Genomic DNA, 15,730 nt, shown 5'->3' with positions numbered 1-15,730 from the left:
TCTACAGGTACGTCTGGGTGGAATAGCAGGACCCTGGCCTTGCAGCCTCTGGGAGACTACAGGTACATCTGGATGGACTAGCAGGACCCTGATCTCTTTCTTTCTGTCCCGTCTCTCATGTGAACAAGATGGCTTAACTACACATCCCCATCTATTGTGAATATGGACCAGAACCTCCCAATTGCTGAGCCACTAATGAACCTCTCCTCTTCCTGAGTTTGCTAGCACAGATACTTAGACATTTGTTACAGTAACGGAAAGTTTGTTAGTGCAGGCATTTTTCACAGCAATGAACAGTTTGACAGCACAGGATTTGTTATAGTAACGGAAAGCTGACTGAAACAGTGGTACACAGCCTTTCTTTTCCATGACATCTCAACATGTTCTCTGGTTGTTATCTGGATATTTTTATTTGGAAATGTTTTGTCTGTGAGTGCTTAAGAATTTGTTTTTGTTTTGTTTTGTGGAATTGGAAAACACTAGTGAAGTCCATAGGAAATCTCTGAAATCCCCATGAGATGGCTCCTCGTCTCCCTTACTAACCTCTGAATCCTCAGCATGGTGATGTAAGAAACATGGTCTGTGCTTCTCATTACATAAACGTCTAACAGGGTCACATCGAGAGAGAGAGAGAGAGAGAGAGAGAGAGAGAGAGAGAGAGAGAGAGAGAGAGAGAGAAACTCATGCTTTTCCACGTGGAAAAAAACCCTGTTCTAGCACAATCAGGGAAGATTTGCTGAATATTTTGGGTGCTGGTTGAGTTATCTGAGAAGAGATTCTCAATGAAGGATTTCCTACATCAATTTGTCCTGTGGGCATGCCTCAAGACAGGGTAGATAGCCTTGGTTGTATTAACTGATGTGGAAGATCAATTCCCTAGGTTTGGGTGACCAACTGCTTCAGGATCCTGCTACCTTGATCCCCTTGCAATGATGGATGTTAGCCCTGAATCATTGATGGACAATCAATAGCCTGGAATCATTGATAGCCAATAGCCTGCAGTCATTGATAGTCAATAGCCTGGAATCATTGGTGGACGACAGATAGCCTAGAATCATAGATGGACGACACCTGGAGTCATTGATAGACACTAGGCTGAAATCATTGGTAGCCTGCAATCATTGACAGATGATAGCCTGAAACCATTGATAGACGATGGCCTGGAGGCTGAAATCAACTCTTCCCCCTCCATCGCTTCTTTCCAGGTGTGTACCACAGTGATGGAAAGGATAAAGCTAGCACATTTTAGAAACTTTTGATTGGGAATGAAGGAAGGTGCACAGAAAGAAGGGCCCGTACAGCTGCAAGAGGATCCCTGCACCCCAACTCTTCAGAGGAAAGGGGTGGATGTGGGGAAGGGATAATATGTCCAGCCTCCCTTACTGTAGGCAATGAGGCAGAAGTGGTACAGGCCAACCCAGGAAGCCTAAGTGTGGAGAAGGGGCTGCAGGCATGGCTGAACAAGCCCAGAAAGGAGGGGCTGTCCCCATTTCACCAGAGGTCTGACAGTTGAGGGAGAGTGTTGGTCCTTGAGTGCTGTTGTTGGGACAGCCAGTTCCCAGCCACAACACAGCCACTGTGACTAAGGCCATACGAGATCTGTGGGAAGGATGTTTATGAATGGAGACCCTGCCAGGGCCTTGTTAGAGCAGCCCAGAACAAAATTAAGAAGGGCTGAAAGCAGGCAGCACAGTTCACTTTTTCTCCCATCTTTGACAGTTCAACGTATCAATATCCATGTCCCAGCACCAAAATGTCGGAGTAATTACCTCCTGACCCACAATTAAAGCATGCCGCAATTTCCAGTCATGACAGCCGGTTCTGTCTGAGTCATACATTGAACCAATTAAACTTAGAATCGCAGTGTCTGAACGGGTGACTTCTAATGGAAAGGGCCAAAGCTCGTGCCCTCCTCCACATCCCATCATATCTCTGGTTGGTAAAATCAGGGGGAGTTCAGCTGAACGGCTTGGAAGCTGGCCCATCCCAGCAGATTGCGCTGGGAAGAGATAACGCTAGCCTGTCTAGGTATGATCGGTGCCAATGACTCTGACTAAAATTAGAAGAAAGGAGACAGTACCTTGGCTCAGGCTTGTGTTGGAGACAAGATTCTATCTCCTGTTAAAGCCAAATGATGGCAATTCAATGCCTGTCTGCCAGTGGCACCACCAGCGCCACTGCCTAGCAATCAGAAGTCGTTCAGAATCCAGCGCACCTAACAAGAGCGGCCATTTCTTAGATTAGTCACTTAGTGGAGTGCATCCTAAGTGCCAGGAGCTCAAAGACATACGTGCACGCGTTCTCAAAGAAGAAGGTGACTCCCGCACCGCAGGCAGGCTGAGGAAGACACAACACCAATAGAAGCCAGGACCGTGTAGATTTGGGGTGGGTAAGGGACATTAGCTCTTTATTAATGTTAGCATGCCAAACGAAAACCTAACAACAAAACACACTAACAGAGTGACCTCATTCCTCCCCGCCCCCAGCACACCACCCAAAGACCAATAACGTTTCTGTCGCATTTCAACAAATGCAATTCTGCTCTGATCTCATATGTGTCATGAGGCACCATGCCACTGTGGAATCAAAACCGGGCCAGGAATCAGGAAATCTGGGCACATTTTTTTCTGGATCTGTCACATATTAACTCTGTAAAATCTAACCTCTCTGCACTTTGGTTCCCTGTCCACAAAACCCGTGATGTAGGCGGAAGCGCTCCAGCTCTAGTCTTCTGGTACCCTCTCAGCCATTCGTATGGTGCATGTTAGCAGGAAACTGTCCATCGGTCCTGGGTCTGTGAGCACAGTGGTTTTCTCCAACATCTCAGCAATGGCCCTGGGTATTTCAGGAATCTAGACTCTAGGGGCTGACCCTGGAACTAGATAGAATAGCATAGTCAATGTTCACCCCAAACACCTTCTGTTCTTAAAGGCCTTTAGGGGGCTAAGGAGATGGCTCAGTGCTTGCTGTGAAACCCTGAGTGTCTTAGTTCAGATCCCCAACACTCACGTAAAAGTCAGGTGTGATGGTGTGTAATTGCAACCTCAGCACCGGCGAGCAGGCAGGAGGCTCCCTGGCACTCACCGACAGAGACAGGGAGCTCCAGGTTCAGCGAGAGACTCTGCCTCAAAAGGTCAGGTAGGAAGCAGTAGAGAGCAGCACCCAAAGGCAGCCTCCGGATGCCACGTGCACACACGGTGTATAAATTTACATAATATGGGCATACATACACACACACACGCACACAAACACAACATTTTTTTCATTTAACAAAGATAAGGTAATTCTGCCACTGCCCCTAATTTTATATCCCTAGGATTTTCAAGTGAGGAACACTTTATTCAACTCAGCCGTCTGTCTCGAATGCTAACACATGTCTCAACAGAGGATCAATTTCTGCTCAGCATTTTGGAGACGGACTCCTATAGTACCTGACCTGACCTTCTGATCTCTGGTATTACTGGACTATCATAGAACTATGTTCAAGAAAGGCAACTTCCTGGACGTTCTGTGAAATGGCCCCTTTCCTCGCTGACTGTGACTAGGGCTCCACTCTTACCTCTCGCTCTTACTCGGGACTTCTGGGCAAGGCCTACAGTATTTCTGGTAAGTGTACCAATGCTGAACGCTTTGAGGACCTGACTTGTGAAAGTTATGCACTCCCACTCCCCAAGGTACACTAAGGTGACATTGCATCCAGTTTGAAGTTGTAGATGCTTTGGAAATCGAGTAGACCAGTTAAGTTGTTATTTTTCTTCTGGTTGAAAGAATATGTGAATTATCTTGACAGATTTTGTGTCGTGTTAGGCAGTCCCCTGTTGCAGAAGGAAGGTTTGTGAACAAGATGGCCTAGGTCAAGTTGTATTCTAGGTCACAAAGACATCATTAACTCTAGAACATCTTTATGCAGTGTGATTTCCTAGCTATGAGGCTTGGGACACCAGAGGCCACTGTGGGTCATTTAAATGCCCTTAGGAACAGCAAAGTGTCAGTTGTTGCAAATACATCTTACAACTTCCTGAAACATAAAACTTTTGCCCATTAATGTGTGGAAACCAGGCCGCTGGTGCAGAGGCTCCAGGCGATATAGCATGGTTGCTAATCCATTAAGTCAGAGCTGCCAGGAGGTCTGAAATGAGGACTGTCCCCAACTCACTGGCACCCTCGCTGTAATTTGCAGGGCTGCCCTGTGCGGTGGGCACCTTATTTCCCAGGCAGCTTTGGTTAGGGTAAAGATCTCCTCGCATGTGCATGGGGGTTAATACATTAGTGTTGCTTTGACCCCAAGTATGCTTTTAACATGGAATTTAGCATCTACTACAACAAAGTCAACCCTCTGTTGGCCTTAAATCTTGATCCCCTTGGGAAGGCTTCTGGAAATTATTGTTTGGGATTCCACAGACAACGTGACTGCACTCCTCCACTGGTGTGAATAAGCAGAAGCCATATTGCTAAGACCATTGTTCCTATTGGCAAATTGACCAACCACAGAGAAAGGCACAGAAGGGACCCTTGAAGCTTGCAGGTTGTGAGGAAGAATAACTTAGCAGAATGATCAGCAGGAACAACGTAGCTCCCAGGGCTCTACCATGGTTCCCGGGTCTCTACCGTGGTTCCCGGGTCTCTACCGTGGTTCCCGGGTCTCTACCGTGGTTCCCGGGTCTCTACCGTGGTTCCCGGAGCTCTACCATGGTTCCTGGGTCTCTACCATGGTTCCCGGGTCTCTACCGTGGTTCCCGGAGCTCTACCGTTGTCCTGGGGCTCTACCATGGTCCCTGGGGCTCTACCATGGTTCCTGGGGCTCTACCATGGTTCCTGGGGGCTCTACCGTGGCCTCCGGGGCTCTACCGTGGCCCCTGCGGATCTTCCGTGGCCCCCAGGGCTCTACCATGGTTGTTTATTTCCTCTTAGAACTCTCTGATGCTGTTCTCATATCTGCAGCAAACATTTTCCCACAGTAACCAAGGCTGCATGAGGCATCCATGTGTCTTATGTGAGGCATACATATTAACCTTGCACTTTCCAACGTCACTTTCAACTTTGAAGTAATTTCTGACTTAAGCAAACACTACAAAAGAGGTATTCATGGTTCCCGAGTGTTGTTTCCCAGCTTCCTTACACATGAGCATCTCACAGAACCCTGATACAAAGAACTAAACAATAAAGCTGTACCACTGTTAGCTGAGCCACAGGTCTTTGACTTTCAACACTGTCCATGGGTACTCTTTCCGTGGTTCTGTGGATTTCTTTCCACCTGGGACAGTGTCTCAGTCTCGGTTGTCAGGAGCAATATTAAGACATTGCCTGGTTATTTGAAGGATTTCACTCAATTCCGATTGTCTCATATTTCTCCATGAAAACAAATAGAGATGAGGAAATGCACAGATGCAAATGTGTGCCTGTATATTGAAGTTTGCGGTCAACCAAGCCATGCACCTTCTACCTTGGCTCTTTCGAGACAGGGTCTCTCGCTGCCCCAAAAGTTGCCAATTAGACATGGCTGGCATACCAGTGAGCCTCAGGGACCCGCCTGACTCTACTGTGCCACACACAACTCACAAGCACACACAACCACACCGGGTTTTGATAGGTTTGGGCAAACTAATCCAGGCCCCCATGCTTATCCAGCAGCACTTTACCGTCTGAGACACAACCCAGCCTCGTGGCATTCATTATTAACAAGAACATCATCGTTTTCTGTGGATCACTGAAGACATAGATGATACTGACACATCCTGACTGGGACACCAACTTTGAGTGTGTCCTGGGTTCTGTCTGCTAGGTTCTGTACTATAAAAGCACCATCTTTCTCGTTACAAACACACATTCTTGAGAGACAGAATTTTGTCACCGTGTGCACATAACACTGGTCATTTTCACCTATGTCACCTGCTTGATGATCCAGCCCAAAATGATTATTACTGCAACATTTATCAAATATTTACTTTCTATTATTTTTAAATTTTTATTTGAAGTTTTTTATTTATGTGTATGTATGTGCCTGCTTGTCTTGGTGTGTCATGGCTCATGCCTGCAGTGCTCACGGAAACCAGGAGGGGGTGCTGAATGCCCTGGAACTGGAACTGCAGGCACTGGTGAGCTGCCCAGTGTGGGTGCTAGGAATCAATCCTGCAAGAGCAACAAGTGCTCTTAATCACTGAGCCATCTCTCCGGTTCCATTTCTTCCATTTATTGATTAGTATTCTACCATTCAGAAGGATTTTCTTTTCTTCCTCATTTATTTATTCAGCAACTTTAACAACTTTATGGAAAACTGAGTCTGACCCATGGCTGTCACAGGCCACACAGTAGGCAGTCAGAAGCCTCTTCTAGTTGCGGGATGTTGCTTTCAGTGCCTCCTGAACTTATGGTAACACAATGTTGCGAGTGCTCAGCATGCATTCCTCTGGGCCCAGCCCTGGAATCATCCAGGTCTACAAGGACTCTTGGTTTCTCTTACTGAGAACAGTACTTAGTGTGAAGGTCTAGAGACCGTGTCTGCTCTCTGTCACCAGGTGTACCTGCTTCCATGCCCTCCCTGAAGATAGAGCCAGCACTAGAGAGACGCACACCTCTCCGTTTCTGTGTTGGTGTTCATGGCTGTCATACATGTTCCTTACTGACCTCTTGAGATATAATCCAACTCAACAGGGTTCTTTCAAGATTTCCCCCTTCTTTAACAGTGCAGAAAGACAACTCCCATTCCCAATTGTACAGTATGTTTGGGTCACTTCCCAGAGTTTTAAATCTTACTATGGTGAAGAAGAAAATCAGAGAGAGGAACTGAAGTACACAGTTTGCTTATTAGTTTGATTGATGGTAACTGATTGACTGAATTATTGATTGATTGATTGATTGATTGATTGATTGATTGATTGATAGTGATGGGGATGGAACCTAGGGCTTTTGTTATTCACACTATCTGTTTCACTTTTGATGTTAGATTCAAGCACACATTCTTCCTGAGCCCAGAAAGGCAGGGGAGAGGACCAGAGTGTTGCAGCACCTTTTCTGCTGCAGGGGGAGGTAGCAGGTCCTCAGTGCTGTCTCCAAGGCTCTTAAACTCAGCCAGGCTCTTCTGCCCTGGCCTGAACTTATTTCCCATGTCAGGTAAGTTTTTCATCCCAATCCTCACTGATCCTCCAGATAAGTGATACCCTCTGCGTAATTGAGTTTGACCCCACAAGACCAAGCGCACAAGAAAGGGGCTGGAAACGAAGCCTCCAGACAGCTCCAAGAGTCTGGTAGCACTGCCGTCTTCTCTCTCTTGCCCCCATCTCTCTTCTTCACAATTCTCGTGAATATAACGCTCTTTCTTTGTTATATTCTGTTTCTTGTGGGGTTCCATGAACTCTCTGGTTGGTTGCAGATTTGTTTTTTTCTTCTGTGAACTACCAGCACAGTTCTCAGAACCAAAGTACATTCAGATAAACATCCCTCCTCCGCCCTTCCTGCTCCACTTGTTCTCTGAACAGCTGTTCCGAGAGCCTGGCCTGTTGAAGTCATTGATTTGTAAGTTTCATGTTTATCCTTCTTCATTTTGCCCCAATTAGCAACTGTGTGTACTGATTTGCTTTTATGTCCCCTCTATGTGATTCTCACTGTCCACTGTCACTTGGTTTCCTGATACGTCAGAGTCCACCCCGTAAAGATTGTGTAGTATTCTGAGTCCTTGTTCTAGATGGGAATACTGAAGACATTTTGGAAATTTACCACACTAAGTAACCTGAGATACAGACATTTTCATCCTACTGAAGATATGTCACTGGAATAAATCCCTAGGAAGAGGATTAATGGGGCGAAGATTTGCTAGTTTGAAATTTTTCCTCCACCGAGAGCGTGTTCCAATGTCTGTTGCCTTCAGCAAGTATGGGGGCCTGTGCTGTAACTTAAGCTTTCCCCAGATCGCTTTAACAGAAACACCAGAAAGCGTCACGAGTGGTTAGCCAGCATTTAGCTTCTCTTGTTGTCCAGAGATATTGATTAAGCATGACGATAACATTTAAGAAAAAGTTTAAATACAATCTACAAGGTGCTGGCCAAAGTACCTTTAGAAAAAGCAGTAGTCAGCCCTGGCCGTACCATGGAGGACAGGGTACAGAGCAGGGTCTTTTCTTTAAAGGGCAACACAAAGCAAGACTTTTTTTCAGTGATCCTCCCCCCCCCCCCCCCGCACTCCTTGGACGAGATTGAATTGCACCTCATTTATTTCTCTAAGATCTTTCCCCATAAAATAAGAAGTGGCATGCAGGGATGAGTCATTTGCTTAAATGTCTGTCTTAGCCTTTCACTCTAAAGTGGGGATCATACATTAATCGATGTATTTATCTCAACTGCCAGCGCTACACTCAACACATAAATTCCTCTCTGATAAGATTTTATTAATAGCTTATTAAAATAAAAAACCCCACTTCCTGAGCATGTTCCTGCCAGATAGCACCCCAGCTGCGTTCCAGCGTCAGCTCGTTTCATCCTCTTGCCATTACGAGGGGCCTGCTTCCTTCTTATTTCTCCTCTAGAGTCAAGGCCGCAAAGACCAGAGCAAAAGGAACTAGGTAGCCATTGGATTGGACTGAGAGCTGCGACACCCTGACACCCTTACTGAGCTACGTCACTTCCTCTGGGCAGCAGCGCAGAACAAGCCTTCCTGACCCCTCTGGGATCTCCCAGGCAGGAAAGGCTCCCCTTGCCTGCACGGAGGCCATTGTGGATTCAGGTAAGCAGCCCAAGCTTGCTAATGTGTCCCTCTAAGAAGCAAAAGGAAGGCTGTGGGTTTAATGGACCCTGAGTAATCCTGAAAATGCTTTCTGCCGTCTTTACCATCGGGACCAGCAAAGTTCCGGCCCCACCGACACACAAATACCTTTACTAACCCCTTGAGGTTTAAATACAAGCATCCTATTAAGAGGTGTCTTTCATAGGATGAAATCTGATTTCCTCTTGGCCCTCCTGTCCTAATCTGTGTTTGGAGGTCCAGTCTCTGTGCCCAGAGCTCCGTGGGTCAATGTGCTGTATTCCCATAGTTCTGCGCAGTTCCACGCTGCTCATCCCCAAACATAATGTCAGCTATAAGACATATGTGTGTGATACCTGGATCCAATTTGCTCTGTTTGTACTTAAGGGGAAATCAAACACTGCTTTAGCTCTTAGAAATGGCAATATCACATTATTTGAGTCACTGTCACCCAATAGGTTTGCGGGTCTGGTAGCACTTGCTTTCCCAGCAAAAGAAAATTACCTGTAATGTATGGTTTAAATAATTACTTAAAAACAAAGCGTCTCTCCTGCCTTCCTTGTTTATCTGTGGAAAGCAACTCAGCAGGGCTGTGTATTTTCATAAAATTGCCTTCCGACTGCTAATGGCAGGACGTCTGTTAGCCTGGGAAAAGCGATGGCAGCCTGACTCCCGTTCCTAATATTGGGAGTTAGTCCAGACACCTAAGAGCCAGAACTCCGCTGTGCATTTGACTATGTTATCAACACTTTGCTCGCTAATGATGCTAGCGACAACTCTGCAGTATGGATGGGTCAGACAGAAGCGGGAAGCTCAGAAATGCGATCCCAGAAGCAAAGGAAACTCCTTCCTCTCCCCACCAGGCCCCGGCTCCCTTTTATCAACAGATCAGCTGGTGTTAAGCTTAACCACAGGGAAGTAGCCAGGAAGTCTCTGCTCGGTGCTCCACTTCCACCTTGAGTGGAGAGCATTCAGGAGCGCCCAACATGCACCGCTTCACCAAATCACAACAGAGGGGTTTCCTGTGGCGCGCCTGCGTGCCAGCTATCCAGCAGAGGGTCACACCGATGACTCCTCCGTGGCTTTTATTTCCCCCAGAGAAACATGCAGCCAGGCTGACTGCTTGCCAGATATTCCCAGCACCACAGACCAGCAGGGCTAAGAACACCCAGTGGAGTAGCCACAAACAACTGTGCGAACACCTGTGCCAGCCCCTGTTCCCGGGGACACCCCGGGCAAGCACTCAGGCGTCAGCCAGGGAGGCTCAGGACTCTGCTCTTCTAGCTTGCGTTTCTGCCCAAACAATTCTCAGGCAACATGGGATCTTGGTTGGGTTTGGCAAATCTCTAGACATCGCTGTGAACAACGACTGCTAAGAAAATGGCTTAAATCTTCTACAAACTCACAATTTGACGGTAAATATAGAAGGGGAACTAGAGAAGTGAGTCTTTCCCATCGGTGGAAGACTAAGCCGCAATGTTGTTTACCACTTCGTTGTGGAAATAATCCAGCTGCACTCAGGAAGAGGAGACCTCTTCTGAGGAGGGCCCAGTTGAAGCAGTGATGAGGTGCTCAGGAAATATGATTAAGGAACCAGCAGTGTCCCAAGTACGGGGCTTTAGGCTAATGCTCATTAGCATATAAACAGATGAATGGGTGGGAAGATGAATGAGGAAATGAACAAGTGAATGAGCAAACAAATGAATTGATAAGCAAATGGATGGACGAGAAGAGTATGAATGGATACCTGAGCAAATGGATGGACGAGAAGAGTATGAATGGATACCTGAGCAAATGGATGGACAGGAAGTGTATGAATGGATCCATGAGCAAATGGATGGACAGGAAGTGTATGAATGGATACCTGAGCAAATGGATGGACAGGAAGTGTATGAATGGATACCTGAGCAAATGGATGGACAGGAAGTGTATGAATGGATACCTGAGCAAATGGATGGACAGGAAGTGTATGAATGGATACACGAGCAAATGAATGGACATGAGGATTATGAATGGATATCTGAGCAAATGGATGGACGGGAAGTGTATGAATGGATACCTGAGCAAATGGATGGACGAGAAGAGTATGAATGGATCCATGAGCAAATGGATGGACAGGAAGTGTATGAATGGATACCTGAGCAAATGGATGGACAAGAAGTGTATGAATGGATACACGAGCAAATGGATGGACGGGAAGTGTATAAATGGATACACGAGCAAATGGATGGACGGGAAGTGTATGAATGGATACATGAGCAAATGAGTCCCAATACTTCCAAAAACTTGGAATAATCTGGAAATGATGAAATTCCAGTGAGTCGATAAATCTGGCTCTCCGTGCTTCCTTACTCACGTATGCATCTCTGGCAGGCACTGTACAAAATTTTAATATATTAAATGAAAAAAAAAACAGAGCATGGGATAGGTGGGACCACACTTAGTGGAACACAGCTCCAGGTGAAGCTTGGGAGTCTCTGCTACCTTCCACTTCTCCCCATTAGCCTCTTTTAATGTCCACTTGGAGGTCAGACCTCTGCTCTTTCACAGGACCCCCTCAGCCTGCACTGCCCTCCCTCCATGGACCCCTCAGCCTGCACTGCCCTCCCCCCACGGTGGCAGCAACTGTCACCCTCAAGTTTAAAGTCACAGGGCTCCATACTCTATCTCCACGCTGACTTCAGCAATCTTGGGTAAGAAGTATTTCCTTCGTGTATTCACATGGACCTCATACACAAAGACTCTAGAACAATCCATTCTCCCTCGTCCAAAATCAAATCAACTTAGAAAAAACAAGTACTTTTTCTGATTTCCTTATCTGTGCATTGTATGGTTTAATTTCAGGTATCCAGTGGCGAAAATTGCCTATCGCTACTCTCTAACGTCATCAAGCCCCACTGATCAGCTCCGGTTCCCAGCGGCACCTGTTGTCTCTCCCTATCTACCCCATCTGACTTTGCTGCATCCCTCCTTCGTGACTGCATTGATCTCTCTTCCACCACATAGTCCACCACATCAGCACAGTGTCAATGGATTCACCCAGGACATAGCCCACAGTATCACATGGCTTTGCAGTGGCATCCCAAGCCTAACAAGCCACAGCCGACTAAGGAGTGTGAAGATTCCATGTTCTCCAAGAGCAGCATGTAACTCACCTGGGCATTAATGACATACCATAAATGTATTCCCAGCACCTACATGACAGCTCACAGCTGTCTTTAACTCCAGCTCCAGGAGAGCCAATGCCCTGTTCTGGCCTCTACACACACTGCAGACACACAGTATACAGACATATGCAGGCAATCTTAAATAAAATTAAAAAGATAAAAAACTTTACAGATATTTTGTATGAAGGAAGAACTAAAATTTGAAGAAATTTATTTGAAAAGGGGAATTAAGTGAAAAGAAAATTATTTGAGGTGAAAAATTCGGAGTATCTAAACAATGGTGATAATTTTTATCGAAGAGGGCGAGACTGGGCATACCACAGGGAGAATCTAACACCTGTGTGACCAGAGGGCGAGGGTTGGCCACTGACACTCCAGGTCACAGAGAACCCTTCTTCAGTGTCTGAGGGAAGACAGATTTGAATTTCTCCAGACCTAGCACAACTGAGAAACCATGTTCAGCAGGAATGACTCAAAAATAATGTCACAACTCTACCTTATTTTCTGTTTAATCATAAAAGCAATTCTAATTCTCCTTACTGAAAAATAAGAATTTTGAGGAAAAATGAAACTAAATAGTCATATATATGTACAAATATTTCAGTACATAAGAAAAAGTATGTGTATATAATAGAAATTTAGAACTATATCATTTACTTATAACTTGTAATCATTTCTTAAATATATTTCAGTGTGTGAGGAAAAAGTGTATCTATATCTCTCTATATATAGTAGAAACTAGGACTCACGTAATTATAATTTGTAATCATTTCTTAATATACTGCTGTTAAGTTTTTGGAAAATCCCTGATGGAGTTATTTGACAGCAGAACACAGATCACGGAAAAAGGCTGATCCATCTCCCAGAAGCCTTTTCTGCATCCCTTTGATTCATCACATGAGAGGAGGATAATGGCAGGAATTACTCTGCCTTCTAAATTTCAATAACATCTTCTCTAACCTAACAATCTTTCTGAAAACATGTGTGGCTATTTTCCTCTGCCATTTCTCTGAAATAATAGCCTTTGTTCTCATTTGTAGTATAAACAGTTGTGACTAAGAAAGGCAACTCCTTGTTCAAGCAATTGTCTATCACCTATGGGCATAATCGCTTAACAAATGTAAAAAGGAAACAGAGATAAAAACTACCCTGGATGTTCCGTATGTTTGATCACTTGGTTGTAAATACAGATTAATAACCTCTACTTAACCAGCTGGTAACCAACCACCAGGGTGGTCTCTATGCTTCACGCTCCCTAATTCCCGCTAAATCATTTGCTTATTAAAAAACAACCCACCCCATTTTCCTTTTTCATAAACAGTCTTATGGATCATGTGGCAATTATACGGAAAGCATAATGTTAATTTTCAAAAAACTCCACTTTGCCAATAGAATATAAAACTTGAAAGTTTTTCTGGGTTTCCACAAAGCTATACAGCTTTATTATAAGTGGTAACCAAATGCAGAATTCAGATGAGCAAAGAGATTAATCAGATGCTCACAGCTTTAACCACTATTTATCATAATTTAAGGCCCTTTTATAAAACAAGTTGCTAAGTAGAGACAAACGGTGTGGCTCGGACTATAAGGATCCTCCACATCAAAGGCACGGGGATGAAAACCATACTCGAGGTTCTGATAAGACACCGTTACCCTCACCCATGTTGGCAGAAGTCTATGCTCATTCACCATTTATACGGACATTTCAAAGCGATGCACACCACCTGCCTGGCAGCAGCCAGAAGACGTCCACTAAATCTCTACTTCTAAGGGAGAGTCACAGTCCAGCTGCTCTGTGAGGACACATGGCTGTCCCCAGTCTCTCTCCTGTTTCTCTGCCCCTCCATCACTGGCCTTGCCATTTCACCACCACTCCAGGCAGAAGCTCCACCCCTGCCCTCCCAACTGAAGGTCTTTCCTCCTTGTGGGCCAAAGGCGTCTCCTCTTGCTCCAGGCATGGCTCTGTGCTTCTGCTTTTTTATAAATAACAGAGAACTACCCTAGGCAGTGTGGTCTCCCTTCATTATATCCTATCAATAATATACATAGCTAGATTAATCATCACACTGTATTTCTGTATAGAATAAGCTTTTCCTTGTATGAATAGAAAAATCATCTTTTTATTGAAATTTCTTTTGATACACAACACCTGAAAAAAAAATATCATGATGTCCCCAAACAGAACTTCTTGATTTCTTCAAATATCAGTATAATCTAGGTGAAATATGTCAGTTTCATTCTTTATAAAACAGTAAGCTGGTGAAGGTGCCAAATGTGACCACGCCTCCAAAGGTGTAAAGCTCAGTGTTCAAAACGGTTCCTGTTCTGCGGTTTGTCACAGTGGCACCATTGTTTGGAAGAATGGCCTCACGCTAATGTCCTCATCATCTTAAAACCGGCTCTGTTGATTTGATGGCAGCTTAGGACTGTAAAGCCAGCAGGATATTGAGGCTCTTTTTGCCGTTCACGACATCTACACACTTAAGACAGACAGATGCTGTGGACTGCAGTGTTTTTCTGTACCCACAACATTTCCTGAGCTTACGTAAGCAAAGCTGATTTTGAAGAAAACTTTCAATATTTTCCAGCCATCATTACCAGTAAGAGTCAAATTAGTGTGTCTTTGCATCGCACAATATATTATTTTATTTCCAACAGTTTCCGGAATAACCCCAGATATACTTTGTTAATACATATTTATATAAAGTGGCATTTTTAAGAGTGATCTCTTATAAAACCAAACTATTGATCAACTCTAAAAACCACTGAAGATGTCCTGCAATAGCAGGTGTTCAACCAGGATTTATTAATTCATTAGGTAAAAAAATAAATAAATAAGCATGTCCACCTCCTGGTGTGCAATTTTGCTTTCAACTTTAATAAATGGCAAAGTAGTGTGCATACTAAAGAGAAGGCCGAAAATAAATTCATTATAATTTATCATCAGTAGATATTTGATTTATATACCTATTTTACACATCTATATACTGGAACTGCATAAAAATTTCTCAGGAGGTAAAGAGTTATGAGTGGAAAATTCTAGAAGCTTTGATTTATAGAGTATCTGAATACCAAGAGCATTCACCACTTTTCGCTTACACTTGGTTGGTTTGGGTGATTTTCTCAGCAGTATTTGTGAGCTCAAACCTGGGATGTGTTTATCACTAGAACGCTCCTCATGAAAGTTTTCTGCAGGCGTGCTTCTCAACCCTTCAAGACCACCCATCAATCCGATGGTTATAGCATTTTAAACAAGCATTTTGTAGAACTCATACTTAATCTAGGCAAGAACATTATTTAGCATATGGACAGCACCAAGATATTCCTCAAATTACTTTTCTTTTAACTAAAAGGTAATATTCTTTCAAGGCATGGGCCAATTAAAACTTGTCTAATCTCTACAGCTAATGCCTGAAACAACAAAACCCATGAAGTACTCACAAGATACCAACAAGAAGCTCAATTCATACACATGTAATCATTTTCCCTTAGGAGACGCGATCAGACAAAAGGACAAAAGCATTGACCTCAAATTGTGATGAACATCAAAATACCCTCTGCTGAGGTATTCTGAAGGAGGTGGGTAGGTGGGCTGAACTGCTGGGACCCCAGGGGGAATTAGAACACAGGCAGCGACAGAGAGGGACCCTGTCTTCTGTGAGCAGCTGAACAATAGCAGCCAGGGTTAAAATCACTGTTTAAGACAATGGAGAGACCCAGAAGATGAACACAAGGTCATCAGCCTCTCTCCCAGCAAGCCTCGGGGCAAATGCCAGCAAGATTCCATAACCCACTGAGGACACAGATCCACAGACAGACCAACAGCCCA

General features: G+C 44.6%; 1 protein-coding gene across 2 annotated transcripts in view; it reads right to left on the bottom strand.

The window, feature by feature from the left end:
• Sox5 (SRY-box transcription factor 5) overlaps positions 1–15,730 on the bottom strand; it is a 998,560-nt gene that overhangs the window by 602,962 nt on the left and 379,868 nt on the right. The gene's annotated exons all lie outside the window — the stretch shown is intronic.

The sequence above is a fragment of the Microtus pennsylvanicus genome, chromosome 8, assembly GCF_037038515.1.
Source record: "Microtus pennsylvanicus isolate mMicPen1 chromosome 8, mMicPen1.hap1, whole genome shotgun sequence".
NCBI classification, from domain to species: Eukaryota; Metazoa; Chordata; class Mammalia; order Rodentia; family Cricetidae; genus Microtus; species Microtus pennsylvanicus.
The sequence above is the reverse complement of the archived record's forward strand: the minus strand, read 5'-3'. Positions and strand labels throughout refer to the sequence as shown.